At 50.8% G+C, this 12,448-nt stretch overlaps 1 protein-coding gene across 10 annotated transcripts in view; it reads right to left on the bottom strand.

Moving 5' to 3' along the window:
- The window catches only part of PCM1 (pericentriolar material 1), a 138,342-nt gene extending 135,378 nt beyond the window's left edge, over positions 1 to 2,964 (bottom strand). For 4 of the 10 annotated variants that reach the window (XM_073645381.1, XM_073645384.1, XM_073645385.1 and 1 more), the window contains exon 1: positions 2,785 to 2,964. The gene's annotated coding sequence lies outside the window, so the exon portion shown is untranslated. The remainder of the gene's footprint in view (positions 1 to 2,784) is intronic. The other 6 variants (XM_073645387.1, XM_073645386.1, XM_073645389.1 and 3 more) reach the window with 3 other exon arrangements.
- Positions 2,965 to 12,448: the final 9,484 nt, after the last annotated feature.

Consider the following 12,448-nt stretch of genomic DNA (forward strand, 5'->3'; position numbering starts at 1 on the left):
GCACACGGCGCCCCCTCCTGGGCTCAGGACCGCTCAGCGCACACGGCGCCCCCTCCTGGGCTCAGGACCGCTCAGCGCACACGGCGCCCCCTCCTGGGCTCAGGACCGCTCAGAGCACACGGCGCCCCCTCCTGGGCTCAGGACCGCTCAGAGCACACGGCGCCCCCTCCTGGGCTCAAGACCGCTCAGAGCACACGGCGCCCCCTCCTGGGCTCAGGACCGCTCAGAGCACACGGCGCCCCCTCCTGGGCTCAGGACCGCTCAGAGCACACGGCGCCCCCTCCTGGGCTCAGGACCGCTCAGAGCACACGGCGCCCCCTCCTGGGCTCAGGACCGCTCAGAGCACACGGCGCCCCCTCCTGGGCTCAGGACCGCTCAGAGCACACGGCGCCCCCTCCTGGGCTCAGGACCGCTCAGAGCACACGGCGCCCCCTCCTGGGCTCAGGACCGCTCAGAGCACACGGCGCCCCCTCCTGGGCTCAGGACCGCTCAGAGCACACGGCGCCCCCTCCTGGGCTCAGGACCGCTCAGAGCACACGGCGCCCCCTCCTGGGCTCAGGACCGCTCAGAGCACACGGCGCCCCCTCCTGGGCTCAGGACCGCTCAGAGCACACGGCGCCCCCTCCTGGGCTCAGGACCGCTCAGAGCACACGGCGCCCCCTCCTGGGCTCAGGACCGCTCAGAGCACACGGCGCCCCCTCCTGGGCTCAGGACCGCTCAGAGCACACGGCGCCCCCTCCTGGGCTCAGGACCGCTCAGAGCACACGGCGCCCCCTCCTGGGCTCAGGACCGCTCAGAGCACACGGCGCCCCCTCCTGGGCTCAGGACCGCTCAGAGCACACGGCGCCCCCTCCTGGGCTCAGGACCGCTCAGAGCACACGGCGCCCCCTCCTGGGCTCAGGACCGCTCAGAGCACACGGCGCCCCCTCCTGGGCTCAGGACCGCTCAGAGCACACGGCGCCCCCTCCTGGGCTCAGGACCGCTCAGAGCACACGGCGCCCCCTCCTGGGCTCAGGACCGCTCAGAGCACACGGCGCCCCCTCCTGGGCTCAGGACCGCTCAGAGCACACGGCGCCCCCTCCTGGGCTCAGGACCGCTCAGCGCACACGGCGCCCCCTCCTGGGCTCAGGACCGCTCAGCGCACACGGCGCCCCCTCCTGGGCTCAGGACCGCTCAGCGCACACGGCGCCCCCTCCTGGGCTCAGGACCGCTCAGCGCACACGGCGCCCCCTCCTGGGCTCAGGACCGCTCAGCGCACACGGCGCCCCCTCCTGGGCTCAGGACCGCTCAGCGCCCCCTCCTGGGCTCAGGACCGCTCAGCGCACACGGCGCCCCCTCCTGGGCTCAGGACCGCTCAGCGCACACGGCGCCCCCTCCTGGGCTCAGGACCGCTCAGCGCACACGGCGCCCCCTCCTGGGCTCAGGACCGCTCAGCGCACACGGCGCCCCCTCCTGGGCTCAGGACCGCTCAGCGCACACGGCGCCCCCTCCTGGGCTCAGGACCGCTCAGCGCACACGGCGCCCCCTCCTGGGCTCAGGACCGCTCAGCGCACACGGCGCCCCCTCCTGGGCTCAGGACCGCTCAGAGCACACGGCGCCCCCTCCTGGGCTCAGGACCGCTCAGAGCACACGGCGCCCCCTCCTGGGCTCAGGACCGCTCAGAGCACACGGCGCCCCCTCCTGGGCTCAGGACCGCTCAGAGCACACGGCGCCCCCTCCTGGGCTCAGGACCGCTCAGAGCACACGGCGCCCCCTCCTGGGCTCAGGACCGCTCAGCGCACACGGCGCCCCCTCCTGGGCTCAGGACCGCTCAGAGCACACGGCGCCCCCTCCTGGGCTCAGGACCGCTCAGAGCACACGGCGCCCCCTCCTGGGCTCAGGACCGCTCAGAGCACACGGCGCCCCCTCCTGGGCTCAGGACCGCTCAGAGCACACGGCGCCCCCTCCTGGGCTCAGGACCGCTCAGCGCACACGGCGCCCCCTCCTGGGCTCAGGACCGCTCAGCGCACACGGCGCCCCCTCCTGGGCTCAGGACCGCTCAGAGCACACGGCGCCCCCTCCTGGGCTCAGGACCGCTCAGAGCACACGGCGCCCCCTCCTGGGCTCAGGACCGCTCAGAGCACACGGCGCCCCCTCCTGGGCTCAGGACCGCTCAGAGCACACGGCGCCCCCTCCTGGGCTCAGGACCGCTCAGAGCACACGGCGCCCCCTCCTGGGCTCAGGACCGCTCAGAGCACACGGCGCCCCCTCCTGGGCTCAGGACCGCTCAGAGCACACGGCGCCCCCTCCTGGGCTCAGGACCGCTCAGAGCACACGGCGCCCCCTCCTGGGCTCAGGACCGCTCAGAGCACACGGCGCCCCCTCCTGGGCTCAGGACCGCTCAGAGCACACGGCGCCCCCTCCTGGGCTCAGGACCGCTCAGAGCACACGGCGCCCCCTCCTGGGCTCAGGACCGCTCAGAGCACACAGCGCCCCCTCCTGGGCTCAGGACGGTCCAGGTACTCACCTTGGCGCACACACGGTACGGCGGAGACACTGTGAAAGGTAGTGTTAGTTACAAGGGCATGCTGGTCCTTGCAGTCCCCCTCGGACATTACTGGACTGTACCCGTGCTCCTCCAGTACGGAGCATACATCACTAAGCACCAGGGACTTTATGGTGACCAGTCCCCAGCAGCCTATTCTACCAGTGCGCTCACAATGTCCGCTCCCCTCACACACGGCCCCCGGCCCAGCGCCTTCCCATATCACAGCTCCACAGCTATCCGGCAGCGGAGCCTCTCACCTAGCACAACGGTGCGGGGTGCTCGGGCCTCCTTCTCTTCACGTTACCCGCCGCTCTTCTCCGCTACCAGCCCGCCATCTTGGGAGTCAGTTTCGCTAGGTGACGCGTTACGGAAACACGCCGGTTACCCCAGCAACCGAGGAAGCGCCAGACTGGGAAGAGGCGGCGGGAAAACTCCGCGCTCTGTCACGTGATCTGTGCAAGAAAGCTTTGTCCTGCAGAGCAGCGCCACCTGCACGTAGGAAGAGGGTACAGCAAGGAGCCGGTCTGCTCAACGGGCTACAGGGGCTGGTGACGGGCTACAGGGGCTGGTGACGGGTTACCATGGCTGGTAACTGGCCACAGGGGACTGAGACTGGCTACAGGGGCTGGTGACTGGCTACAGGGGCCCGTGACGGGATACCATGGCTGGTGAGGGGACTACAGGGGCTGGTGATGGGGCAACAGAGGCCGGTGACGGGCTACATCATATAGACACATGAGGGCTTATTTTTTTGCGGGACAAGTTGTACTTTTGAATGGCACCATTGATTTTACCACATTCTGTACTGGAAAATGGGAAAAAAATTCAAGTGCATTTGACATAGGAAAAAAAGTGGAATTCTGCAATTGTTATTTACCATGTTCACTATATGGTAAAACTTACCGGGCAGTATGATTCTCCAGGTCAGTATGAGTACGCACATGCCAAACATATATGGGTTATTTTTTTAAATTTAGGTGGTGAAAAAGAATTTAGAAATTTGTAAAAAAAAAAAAAAAATGTGCCAATTCTGGGGCTTTGCCTTGGCTCTCTTCAATCGCCCTGGTGCGGTGGCAATTGGGGTCATGGTTTATCAGGTTGATTTCTGCTGTGTAATGTCAGCTGGCATCAAGCCTAGGGGTCGGTATTGGAGAGTGTCTATCAGGCACCCTTCCTTACCAACCCGGTAATTTAAAAGAAAAACACCAATAGAATTTATTTTTTAATTTTAAAAAACACTCCCCCACAACTCGTTCACCAATTTAATAAAAAACAAACAAAAAAAAAACATGAAGATCCAAAGTAGTCCTGGGAATCCAGAAATGGGAACCTGAAAGACAAAAAGAAGATTAAATAAAGAGAAGTAACGTAATCCATCACGGTCCTACGACGTCCAGCGATTCTGTACAGCAACCTTTGGAGGGTCATTCTGAGAACGATGCTTCATAGGTCTCTCCTGGTCATGTCTCACGCTTGACGTCAATAGCGTCATTGAGTGTGAGTGAGCTATGAAGCGTCGTTCTCAGAACAATACTCTACAGGTTGCAGTAGAGATTCAAAGCTGCCGGCTCCCTCCAGACGCGACGGCTCTGAGCAGCGGTGACATCAGTAACTACACCGCTCATCAGAGTCGCCGAGTCTCATAGAGACAACGCTTCATACGTCACTCCTGGTCATGTATCACGCTACTGGCGTCATTGAGCATGAGACATGAACGGGAGTAACCTATGAAGGGTTGTCTCTATGAGACTCAGTCAGTAACGTCAGCGAGCATGAGACATGACCAGAAGTGACCAATGAAGCTTCATTCTCAGAACGACGCTCCCTAGGTTGCTGTACAGAATCGGATGGATTACGATACTTCAGAGCTGCTGGTATTTTTGAATGATGGAGTATTTCTTGTCTTTAATTATTTAATTATCTCTTTGTATATCTTTCAGGTTCCCATTTATGGACTACTTCAGATTCCCAGGACTATTGAATCTTCATGTTTTTGTTTTTTTATTAAATTGGTGAATGAGGTGTGAGGGAGTGTTTTTTAAAATTAACTATTTTTTTTGTGTGTTTTTTATTTTTGATTACTGGGTTAGTAATGGGGGGTGTCTGATAGACGCCTCTCCATTACTAACCCCTGGGCTTGATGCCAGCGGACATTACGCAGCTGACATTAACCTCAGAAACCATTATCCCGATGGCCAGCGCACCAGGCCATCGGGAAGAGTCGGGCCAAGTACCAGAATTGGCACATCTCATGTGATGCACCAATTCTGGGGCGGCTGCAGGCTGGTATTTTTAGGCTAGGAAGGGCCTGATAACCAGGGACCTTCCCAGCTTGATAATATTATCCCGCAGCTGTCTGATTTCCCTTGGCTGGTTATGAAAAATGGGTAAGACCCCATGTCATTTTTTTTAAATCATTCATTTATGTAATAGGTTTAATAAGGCTAAACACCCTTTAGCGCCACTTTAAAGGCACTTAGAAAACAAAATATCACATGGTCCTAAGTATTCAGACCGTTTGCTCAGACACTCATATTTAAGTCACATTCTGTCCATTTCCTTGTGATCCTCCTTGAGATGGTTCTACTCCTTCATTGGAGTCCAGCTGTGTTTAATTAAACTGATAGGACTTGATTTGGAAAAGCACACACCTGTATATATAAGACCTCACAGCTCACAGTGCATGTCAGACCAAATGAGAATCATGAGCTCAAAGGAACTGCCCAAGGAGCTCAGAGACAGAATTGTGGCAAGGCACAGATCTGGCCAAGGTTATAAAAGAATTTCTGCATTACTCAAGGTTCCTAAGAGCACAGTGGCCTCCATAATCCTTAAATGGAAGACGTTTGGGACCACCAGAAGTCTTCCTAGACCTAACCGTCCAGCCAAACTGAGCAATCGTGGGAGAAGAGCCTTGGTGAGAGAGGTAAAGAAGAACCCCAAGATCACTGTGGCTGAGCTCCAGAGATGCAGTAGGGAGATGGGAGAAAGTTCCCCAAAGTCAACTATCACTGCAGCCCTCCACCAATCGGGCCTTTATGGCAGACTGGTTGCAATTGAAGGAAACATGAATGCGGCCAAGTACAGAGATATCCTGGATGAAAACCTCTTCCAGAGTGCTCTGGACCTCAGACTTGGCCGAAGGTTAACCTTCCAACAAGACAATGACCCTAGGCACACAGCTAAAATAATAAAGGAGTGGCTTCAGAACAACTTTGTTACCATTCTTGACTGGCGCAGCCAGAGCCCTGACCTAAACCCAATTGAGCATCTTTGGAGAGACCTGAAAATGGCTGTCCACCAACGTTCACCATTCAACCTGACGGAAATGGAGAGGATCTGCAAGAAAGAATGGCAGAGGATCCCCAAATCCAGGTGTGAAAAACTTGTTGCATCGTTGCAAAGAAGACTCATGGCTGTACTAGCTCAATAGGGTGCTTCTACTCAATACTGAGCAAAGGTTCTGAATACTTATTACCATATGATATTTCAGTTTTTCTTTAATACATTTGCAAAACTTTCTACATTTCTGGGTTTTTTTCAGTCAAGATGGGGTGCAGAGTGTACTTTAATGAGAAAAAAATGAACTTTTTAAATTTACCAAATGGCTGCAATGAAACAAAGAGTGAAAAATTTAAAGGGGTCTGAATACTTTCCGTAACCACTGTACCTTAGAATAAAATATTAAAATAATATATGTTATGTAAGAGCAGTGAAAAGCATATGGCACAATGGTCTAATTTAAATATGTAATAACAAAGGATAAAAAACCTTGCATAATACAGATAATAAAGTATGATGCCAAAAAAGTGCCCCCCAAACACAGTAAGATACCTCCATTGTGAATTCCTCCACAGTAACCTCCATAAGCAAAGTTTGCACAGTTTGATGACCCTACTGACCCCGTCACAGTATGATTCACCAACTGTAATCCCCACATAGCCCTCCATACAGAATAATGGGCCCACATAGTCCTCCATACAGTATAATGGCCCCACATAGTGCTCCATACAGCATAATGGTTCCACATAGTCCTCAATACAGTATAATGGGCCCCACGTAGTTCTTCATACAGTATAATGGGCCCACATAGTCCTCCATACAGTATAATGGCCCCACATAGTGCTCCATACAGGATAATGGTCCCACATAGTCCTCAATACAGTATAATCAGCCCCACATAGTTCTTCATACAGTATAATGGGCCCACATAGTCCTCCATACAGTATAATGGGCCCCACATAGTTCTTCCTACAGTATAATGGGCCCCCACATAGTCCTCCATACAGTATAATGGGCCCACATAATCCTCCATATAGTATAATGGCCCCACATACTGTTCCATACAGTATAATGGCCCCACATAGTGCTCCATACAGTATAATGGCCCCACATAGTGTTCCATACAGTAGAATGGCCCCACATAGTGCTCCATACAGTATAAATGCCGCACATAGTGCTCAATACCGTATAATGGCCCCACATAGTGCTCCATACAGTATAAATGCCGCACATAGTGCTCAATACCGTATAATGGCCCCACATAGTCCTCCATCCAGTATAAATGCCCCACATAGTGCTCAATACAGTATAATGGCCCCACATAGTGCTCCATACAGTATAATGGCCCCACATAGTGCTCAATACCGTATAATGGCCCCACATAGTGCTCCATACAGTATAAATGCCGCACATAGTGCTCAATACCGTATAATGGCCCCACATAGTGCTCCATACAGTATAAATGCCGCACATAGTGCTCAATACAGTATAATGGCCCCACATAGTGCTCCATACAGTATAATGGCCCCACATAGTGTTCCATACAGTAGAATGGCCCCACATAGTGCTCCATACAGTATAAATGCCGCACATAGTCATCAGTACAGTATAATGGGCCCACATAGTCCTCCATACAGTATAATGGGGCCCACATAGTCATCAGTACAGTATAATGGCCCCCACATAGTCCTCCTTACAGTATAATGGCACCACCAAAGGTGTAGCTAGGGGTTCAGCTCAGGGGGGCCAAACATCTGAGTGGGCCCCTAACCGGTAACTCTGATTACAACTATGGTGGCGCACTGATATTGCCGCCATATGGTGACATATAGTTTTAGATACCAGTCCTGAAGAACATACACGTGATTACAGTACAGTTATATGTAGTAACTTACAGATGACGTTCTTTGTGATGGAGTTATTCATTTTCCCGTCTTTTCCATCTGGCCCAGACCAACATAACTTCTTCCAGCCACAACTCATCTGCAGAGATTACAACAAAGACACATTTGACTTCTCACATTTCCTGCACTTTCCCCACATGCACAAACTCCTCATCCTACTGATAGCACAATAGTGAGCCGCTGCTGCCGCATGTGTCCATATTACTGCACCTCCTGTTTGGCACAATAACTGAACTCCTCTTAGTGCCTAACATAATAATACCCATCACTGTGCCCCTTACATAGTAATAATGCCTCCTTTGTGCCCTCTAGATGGCAAAATTGGCCAATAGAAAATATTAATGCCCTGTGCAAATGCCCTAGAAAATAGTGTCCACATTTTATTTTGCCCCTTTGACTGACACAATACTGAGTGCCCCTATAACAATAATGATTTTTAAGTGCCCACTTAACATTAAATAATGTCTACTGAGTCCCCCAATGTACAGCTCTTCTATGCTCAGTATGGTGAGCCCACATCTCCTTTATACAGAGTATAATGTCCCCACAGCTTCCCTATACACAATATGATGGTCCCACAGCTCTGCTATACACAATATGATATCCCAACAGCTCCTCTATACATAGTATGTATCCCCCAAAACACAGTATAATGACCTCCAAAGAAGCCCTCACACCGTATAATGGCCGCTACAATAGAACCCACACTGTTTAATGGCCTTCACACTATATAATGGCCTCCACAGTTGTCACCACACTAGCCCTCAAACTCTATAATGGCCCCCTAATTAGCTTCCACACTGTATAATGACCCCCACATTAGCCCTCAAACTGTATAATGACCTCCACACTAGTTCCCAAATTGTATAATGGCCCCCACATTAGTCCATAAGTTGTATAATGGCCCTGCATTAGCCCCCAAACTATATAATGACCTCCACATTAGCCCCTAAACTGTATAATGGCCCACACTAGCTCCCAAACTGTACTGTATAATGGCCACTGCATTAGCCCCCAAACTGCATAGAGGCCCTCACATTAGCTCCTAAACTGCATAATGAGCCACACATTAGCCCCATACTGTATAATGGCTCCAAAATTAGCTTCCATGCTGTATAATGGCCCCATATTAGCCCCCAAATTGTATAGTGGCCCCCACATTAGCCCTCAAAGTGTATAATGGGCCCACAATAGCCCCAAAACTGTATAATGACCACCACACTTTATAAGGGCCCCAAAGTAGTCCCTATAATGTTTAAGGCCCCCCACCACTGTTTCAGGGTCCCCCATTGTTTATGCTGCCCCCACAAGGTTCAGTCAAAATAAATCATATGGTCACCTAATTCAGGATCCTCACAAATCCTCCGGTGACTCCAGGGCAAACCGACGCGCTGTCATTAGGTCGGCGCACATGATGATGTCACCACGCTGGGACTCCGACGTCCTGCGCATGCATCGGTGTCTCGGCTGTTCTGTACAACACAGGCTTAAAGCAACCTGCAGTCTACAGAACGGAGAGCAGTAGTGCGGGGAGATTTTGTCTCCCTGCTCTACCGCAGAGCTTAACTGTATCTACGACCAATGCATGTCAAGGGTAGCGTAACTTCATTTGGGCCCTTCAGAGCACGAGGCTTGGGCCGACCGCATCCTCTAACCCCCCCCTGCCCCCCCGGTAGCTATGGGCCCCACATAGTGCTCCATACAGTATAACGGGATGCTGTATTGTCCAATGCTGCTTCTGTCTCTGCAGCGGGCACTCAGAACCTCTTCACTGCTCGGCACAGTGGGCACTCTGAGACATCAGACGCAGAGAGATAATGATGGTGGAGGGAGCTCCAGCTGACACACCCTCCTCCATGATTACTTTCAACTGTATCGGCATCCAGGATACTGATTTAGTTGAAAATGCGATGCTGGGACGGGTGAGATTTTGCCCACAAGCCAGAGTTTGATATATGTGCTCTAGTCCTAACTATTACACTAGTCCTAACCCTGATTAAGGGCGAGTGACTCACAGAAACACATCGGTTTTAACATCCTTGTTTGTTGTTTTATGGATACGAGATTAAAGAACTATTGACTTTTAATTACCCTGGAACATGCTGTCTCTTTCATCTCCCCTTGGCAGTCCTAACCCTAGTCCTTACCCTAGTTCTAACCATTACACTAGTCCTAACCCTAGTCCTTATCCTAGTCTTAACCATTACACTATCCCTTACCCGAGTCCTAACCATTATACTATTCCTAACTCTAGTTCTTACCCTAGTTCTAATCATAGTTGTAACCATTACCCTAGCTCTAATACTAGTCCTAACCCTAGTCCTGGTTCTACTAGTCCTAACCCTTACCCTAGTCCGCGTGTGTCAAACTCACCTATGTAAATGGGCTGCACATAGAATTACATTTTCAGTGATACCATTTTTTTTTCTAGACAACTCTTACATCACTTTTTATTCCATTTCTTATGTGTTGATACAAATGAAAAAGCTAATTTTTGGCATCTTTTTTTTATTTTTTTATGGATTTCATCGTATGGATTATAGCATAGTTTTATAGTTTGGGTCGTTTTTACGGGCAAAATATTTTTCCTTTATTTTTTCATACTTCATTTTGTTTATTATTTTTAGATCTTTTTTTGTACAAGTATGCTTAAAAATGCACCCAAACACAAAACCTTGTGTACCAAGATCACGATAAAATGGGATAGATTCTCAGATATAATCCCATTAAATTCTCAAGGAGTAATATTAATTCCTTATCCCAATCAACAGTACACTGGGATATAATGCCTGTAGAGGGTATGCTAATGCAGCCACTGGATGGGACTGCCTTTGCATGAATATACTTCACACTCATAAATCATGGGCAGGAGCATGCATCACATGGATATATATGTACCCAGTATCACTGGCAATAAAGTATATGCAAGCAATGCCCTGTATACTAGGGATCCCAATGATTCCTTATCCAAATATCACCTTCACTGAAATAAAACGCCGGAATAGACCATACCAGTTCAGGTAATGAAGTAAACTTTAGGTGATTATCTCTGCAGGATCACATATCATACACAAGAGATGTATATACATTGTTGGCATTGAGCAATGTGAAGAGATACTACATGCAAAGCTACAGTCTATAAATAATCAAATCACAGTCTGATGTAGCCGAAATCAATTATACTAGGCAAGATTAAATAGTAGCAGCCCATGCATGTATGTGGCTGGTTGCACAACTACAGATAAAACATACATAAACAGGCATAAAATGAAAACACAATACTAATCTTTGAATTTTAAGTTTTTTTTGCACACAGTTTTGGATTTTCTCTCCCTTTTTTCAGTTATTCTTTGTACTCTGTTATATTTTTTTTGTCTCCAGATTGGCTTCATACAGTAATAAGGTCCTCTAATTGGACCACTACAGTAATTATAGCCCCACTTGCCAACCATGCTCCTCATTCTTTTCTGTATCCTGTAATAATGTCCCCCATGCTGACTAACATCCTGTAATAATGTATGTTCTATAATATTCTGTAATAATGCCCCCCATTTTTGCCTCCATCCTGTAATAATTTCCCCCCGTTTTGTAATAATGTCCTCCATCTTGTAATAATGTCACCTGTGCTGACCTACATCCGGTAATAATGTTTGTGGGGAGGTTTGTGCAGACACAGTATGAGGAGCATACATTATGAAGGATTGGTGTGGATACAGTATGGGGATTGGTGTTAACACAGTACGAGGAGTGGGGGATGATTGCTGTAGACACTGAATGAGTAGCCAGAGGGGGGTTGGTGTGGACACAGAATGAGGATGGGTGGTGTGGGGGATTGGTGTGGACACAGTATGAGGTGCAAGGAAGGGAACTGGTGCAGATACAGTATGAGGGGGGGAAAGTGGTGCGGATACAGTATGAGAAGTGGAGGGGGTTAAGCAGACACAGTATAAGGAGCAGGGGGCATTGGCGAAAACACAGTATGAGGAGAGAGCGAGGGATTGATGCGGACACAGTATGAGGAGCAAGGGAGGGATTGATGTGGACACAGTATAAGGAGTAGGGGGGATTGTGGTAGACACAGAATGAGTAGCTGGAGGGTGATTGGTGTGGACACAATGTAAGGATCAGTGGGGACTGGTGCAGACACACTGAACAGTGGGGGAATTAGTGAGGACACAGTATGAGAAGCTGAGGGGATTGTGCACAGTATATAGAGCAGGGGGCATTGGTGCAGACACAGTATGATGAGAGAGGGAGGGATGGTGCAGACATAGTATGAGGAGCAAGGGAGGGATTGGTTTGGACACAGTATGAGGATTGGGGGGATTGGTGTGAACACAGTATGAGGGGTGGGGGGTATTGCTGTAGACATAGAATGAGTAGCCGGAGAGAGACGTTGGTGTGGACACAGTATGAGCATAGTATGAGGAGCAAGGGGGGGGGAGTGGCGGGGGCACAGTATGAGGTGCGAGGAAGGGAACTGATGTGGACACCGTATGAGAGTGGGGAAAGTGGTGCAAACACAGTATGAGAAGTGGAGGGGATTGGTGCGCAGACACAGTATGAGGAGGGGGGTTGGGGGATTCGTGCTGACACAGTATGGGGAGCAAGGGAGACTTGTGAGGAGGCAGTATGGGGAGCCAGGGGGATCTGTGAGGATACAGTATGGGGAGTGTGGAATATGTGAGGAGCAGGGGAAATGGGTGCGGAAACAGTACGGGGAGTGGGGATGTAT

The sequence above is a fragment of the Phyllobates terribilis genome, unplaced genomic scaffold (genome assembly GCF_046119375.1).
Source record: "Phyllobates terribilis strain yellow unplaced genomic scaffold, ASM4611937v1 Scaffold_1__5_contigs__length_1240528914, whole genome shotgun sequence".
Classification (NCBI taxonomy): Eukaryota; Metazoa; Chordata; class Amphibia; order Anura; family Dendrobatidae; genus Phyllobates; species Phyllobates terribilis.